We start from the raw sequence: 5663 nt of genomic DNA, 5'->3' as shown, positions 1-5663 counted from the left end.
AGTAATCCTCACCACATTCGCTTCAGTGTTGTTTTCAGGCATATTTGTACAGGAAAAACTTGGCCAGGAACAACTGAATAAGATTTAGGAAAAGCGGCGTATCACTCTAGTACACATACCTACTAGCAAATACAAAAATGTTGTCTGCCAAGGATTCTCGCCAAAAAATAGAAGTGTGCAAAATGCTGTATAGTTGCAGACAGATGTATGTGAGTATTGTGAGAAGAAAAATAATGAAACAGAGGAGCATGAAAGATATTTTGTGTTGAAAAATGGATAGATCGTCTGCAGCGAAACAAACTTCGTAGTCAGGAAACCACGGGATTCGATTTGATAAGACCTATATCCGGGAAAACGCTAGCAGGTACTACAACAGGCAGCACAGAAAAGCGGTAGAAAGTGTCAAACACAACATCAGAAACAAGAAAGCTCTACGGTTCGTGACATTTGGCTTTTGGCACTGAAGAGAAAGTAAGTTAAATTTCCCATATTCTGTGAAGGTGGCGGCAATGCGCAGCAGCAACCGACAACGCCCAATTGCTCTCGAATTTCAAAAACTTGTGACTCCCATGACAACACAGCCCCCCCCCCCAACAGCCACCCGCGCTCGGTCTGTGTCGACATAGATGGGGGGCGAAACTTTGGGCTTATCGAGTAAACACATTCGACCACTGCATAACAGCACGGGATATCATCAGCACCCAGTCTGTCATAGTTGAAAGTTGGTGACTCGTTACACTATCCTCTTAAACGCCTGTCTCCATTTTTCCCAGTCTTCCACATCTCGGAGTAGCTGGCCAGCATGTTTGGTTTGTCTTCTTCTTTATCTGGTCCATCTATCGTCTCAGCAGTCTTTTTCCCTTTAACTTTAGCTTAGATGATCATCTTTTCCAACTTACCCTCCTGTCGTCGATCTGTGAGACCAACATACTGCAGCATTCGGTGGAAACAGATATAGTACCAAACTCTTCTTGAAGGACTGATTCGTCGGTTCGTTTTTCGATTTACGATGTTCTCAAAAACCTCCTGTGTGTCCACAACTCAAAAACATTCGTTCTTTTGCCGTCCGCTTCAGTTACTGTCCATGCCCAGCCACATAAAGGAAAACTGGAAATAAAAGAGATTTAATCACTCTCAATTTAGTAAGCACGGTTACGGCTCAGTCTTTCCAAATCATTGCCAGCTTCAATGTTGCTTCCCTATCAGAACAATTTTACGACGTATGATAATAATTTGAAAAGATAACTTTGAGCAAGGTAATATACGAGTCCTCGTTCACGTGGTGGTGTTTTCTGGATGTCTTTTTAAATATATCACACCATTATTAATAACTCAAATGCACTGCAAAATTTATTTGTTCGAAATGTCCTTGAAAAATAAAATATGGTCACAGAAACATAGAATTTCTGTACGATCAAACATGCCCTATTTTTCGTAAATTACTATTTAGGAAGGGTAATAGCTAATTTAGTATTTGAGTTACGCCATGTTACATACTTAAGATATTTGACTGTTTTCCCTCTCGGTCTCTAATAACCGGTAATTTACTGTCCAAAAAAATGCCTTTCTGAAAATTTCGTCAACTAATTACACTCCTGGAAATGGAAAAAAGAACACATTGACACCGGTGTGTCAGACCCACCATACTTGCTCCGGACACTGCGAGAGGGCTGTACAAGCAATGATCACAAGCACGGCACAGCGGACACACCAGGAACCGCGGTGTTGGCCGTCGAATGGCGCTAGCTGCGCAGCATTTGTGCACCGCCGCCGTCAGTGTCAGCCGGTTTGCCGTGTCATACGGAGCTCCATCGCAGTCTTTAACACTGGTAGCATGCCGCGACAGCGTGGACGTGAACCGTATGTGCAGTTGACGGACTTTGAGCGAGGGCGTATAGTGGGCATGCGGGAAGCCGGGTGGATGTACCGCCGAATTGCTCAACACGTGGGGCGTGAGATCTCCACAGTACATCGATGTTGTCGCCAGTGGTCGGCGGAAGGTGCACGTGCCCGTCGACCTGCGACCGGACCGCAGCGACGCACGGATGCACGCCAAGACCGTAGGATCCTACGCAGTGCCGTAGGGGACCGCACCGCCACTTCCCAGCAAATTAGGGACACTGTTGCTCCTGGGGTATCGGCACCGTCTCCATGAAGCTGGGCTACGGTCCCGCACACCGTTAGGCCGTCTTCCGCTCACGCCCCAACATCGTGCAGCCCGCCTCCAGTGGTGTCGCGACAGGCGTGAATGGAGGGACGGATGGAGACGTGTCGTCTTCAGCGATGAGAGTCGCTTCTGCCTTGGTGCCAATGATGGTCGTATGCGTGTTTGGCGCCGTGCAGGTGAGCGCCACAATCAGGACTGCATACGACCGAGGCACACAGGGCCAACACCCGGCATCATGGTGTGGGGAGCGATCTCCTACACTGGCCGTACACCACTGGTGATCGTCGAGGGGACACTGAATAGTGCACGGTACATCCAAACCGTCATCGAACCCATCGTTCTACCATTCCTAGACCGGCAAGGGAACTTGCTGTTCCAACAGGACAATGCACGTCCGCATGTATCCCGTGCCACCCAACGTGCTCTAGAAGGTGTAAGTCAACTACCCTGGCCAGCAAGATCTCCGGATCTGTCCCCCATTGAGCATGTTAGGGACTGGATGAAGCGTCGTCTCACGCGGTCTGCACGTCCAGCACGAACGCTGGTCCAACTGAGGCGCCAGGTGGAAATGGCATGGCAAGCCGTTCCACAGGACTACATCCAGCATCTCTACGATCGTCTCCATGGGAGAATAGCAGCCTGCATTGCTGCGAAAGGTGGATATACACTGTACTAGTGCCGACATTGTGCATGCTCTGTTGCCTGTGTCTATGTGCCTGTGGTTCTGTCAGTGTGATCATGTGATGTACCTGACCCCAGGAATGTGTCAATAAAGTTTCCCCTTCCTGGGACAATGAATTCACGGTGTTCTTATTTCAATTTCCAGGAGTGTAGTTAACAAATCTCTTAATGAAATAACGAGACGCAGTGGCAATTTCGAATTTCTAAGAAGCAAACAACCTGTTTATTAGCCGTTTTATGTTAGACGATATAATGGCTTTAACGAGTACCGTAGCCCGCCTGCCAGGAGATCTTTCTCAGAACGCAAAGACAAAGTGATCCCCTTTAATCGTTTTTCACAGAAAGAGGTATGATAAAGGCATCCGTAATCGTTACGCTGGAACCGCGTCCATTTTGTTTGGTAGCTTAATTAACTCCCTGTTCCACCAGAATTCATAGAAGATCATTCGATACGAAAACTTTCTAAATAAACGAAAAAAAGTACACCAAAATTAGGACATTATAGACGGAGCCCAAGCTCAGATTACCTGACGGCGGGACGGAAAATCGGTCTTGGCGTTTTGAAGAAACTACCGAATATTTACTTCGAAAGGTGGAAGGAAACGACGGAAAAATTCATTCTAGATGCCCTTAGCCACTGTGCCAAATCGCACCGTTTTTGTACGGAAAACAGCGTAATTGAAATCGGTCGATACTATCACGATTAATTACTGATCTAAAATAAGACCCTGAAATCTATGTAAATCTATCTACAAAACATTCTTTACTTTATTCGAATCTTAAACAAAATTATTCATCTCTGACAAAAGAAATAGATTTTCTTGTCCTTCGTAACTAGCAATTCACAAGAAAGGAAGGTTAGGGTTTTACGTCCCGTAGACGATGACGTTATTACAAACGGAGCAGAAGCTGACATTGGGTAAAGGATCCAACGGAACCGTCCCGGCATTTGCCGTAAGTGATTTAGGGGAAACCATAATATTTCACCATGTGAAACGCAATTGGCGCTCTCCAAATCTTTTATATTAAAACCCTGAGTCAAACTAACCAGACAGGTTTCCTTTTTTTCTGTTTATGAAAACATGCGATTCTGTGTGACATCGGCGCAACCTGAACAAAATAAGCTCATATGGCATACATTACTAAAAAAAAAAAAAAAAAAAAATCGTTCAAATGGCTCTGAGCACTATGGCACTCAACATCTTAGGTCATAAGTCCCCTAGAACTTAGAATTACTTAAACCTAACTAACCTAAGGACAGCACACACACCCATGCCCGAGGCAGGATTCGAACCTGCGGCCGTAGCAGTCACGCGGTTCCGGACTGCAGCGCCAGAATCGCACGGCCACCGCGGCCGGCCTACATTACTCCATCAGAAGTTTCCGAACACCCCAATGTAACAAGGTTGTCAGTAGAGAACCAGTAACAGCAGAATGGGTCAGTCGTGGACTAATCATTGGCTGTTACGTGAGCAACAAATCCATCAGTGACATTTAAACCCTTCTAAAGCTGCAGAAGACGACCGCTGATAGTGTGGCTGTGAAGTGGAAACGCGAAAGGACAAGCACAGCAAAACCGAGAGCTGGCACACTTCATGTAGTGATGGACAGGGACCGTCGAACATTGCGGAGGGTGCTTGTAAAAATCGCACGAAATCAGTAGAAGGAATGCTACCAGCAGTCCAGGTAGCGCAGTGACTTTAAGTAGGGAGACAGAAGAATGGGCTACAGTGGTTGAGCCCCTCCTCGTAAGCCACATTCTGTCGTAAATGTTAAGCGATGCTCGAGGCGGTACAAACAGCGAATTCCCTGGACAAAGGATGACTGGAAACAAATGATTTGGAATGCTGAATCACGCTATAATTTGGGGCAGTCCTATGGAAGGGTCTGGGTTTTCTAGCGAATGGGTGGAGAACGTTACCTGCCGTCATATGTAGTGCTAACAGGGTAGTACGGAGGAGGCGATGTTATGTTATGGGGTGTTTTTCGTGATTAGGGTGTGATTCCCTTACTGCGATTGGGAAAACACTAAATGTGGAAGGATAAGAACACATTTTACATCATTACGAGCGGTTTACAGTAGAGGAATAGTGCGGGGACGATTATCATTTCCATCAGCTTGACAGTGCACCGTGTCATAACGTTGCATCCGTGAGGCAATGGTTTGTGGACAGTAATATTCCTGAAAAGGACTGGCTTGCCCTGAGTCCCCACCTCAACCCAATGAAATACCTTTGGAATGATTTAGAACGTCGACCTCGATCCAAGTCCCAGCGTCCTGCATCACTAACTTCTCTGGTTTCTGCTCCTCCAGAGACATCCACACACGTCATTGAAAGAGTCCGTAGCAGAATTCAAGCCGTCATAAAGGTGATGGGCGGACACACGCCACATTAACGTCCACTAATAGGTGCCCGGATACTTTTGATTAGATAGAATGTGCAGAGTGAGAAACCTTCAAGAGGTAGAAGGCAATATTTTCCATGGAAATAGTCTCAACAACAAATTCAGAGGAAATTTCGTAAGTTTCCCGAAGAGACGTATTATGTCCGTTATTGTCCATTCCACCGAGATAAAGGTCGCCGTATTACGCTATTACTCGTAGTATTAATACAAATTCGAGATTTCGAAAGCCAATTTTCGTATTATACTACCGGGAAAATACTTTCCTGTTTCGATAATCACAATTTTTTTTGTTTAGAGGAAGTGAAACGACTTGGCTTTCATTTTTAAATAAAATTTTGTACTTTTATTTTAACGGAATTCTCAAGTAACAGGATTGAGGGACACAGTGTTATGTGCTTCTCCGAGTTTA

Source organism: Schistocerca cancellata, chromosome 4, assembly GCF_023864275.1.
Source record: "Schistocerca cancellata isolate TAMUIC-IGC-003103 chromosome 4, iqSchCanc2.1, whole genome shotgun sequence".
Classification (NCBI taxonomy): domain Eukaryota; kingdom Metazoa; phylum Arthropoda; class Insecta; order Orthoptera; family Acrididae; genus Schistocerca; species Schistocerca cancellata.
Note: the sequence above shows the minus strand (reverse complement) of the source record.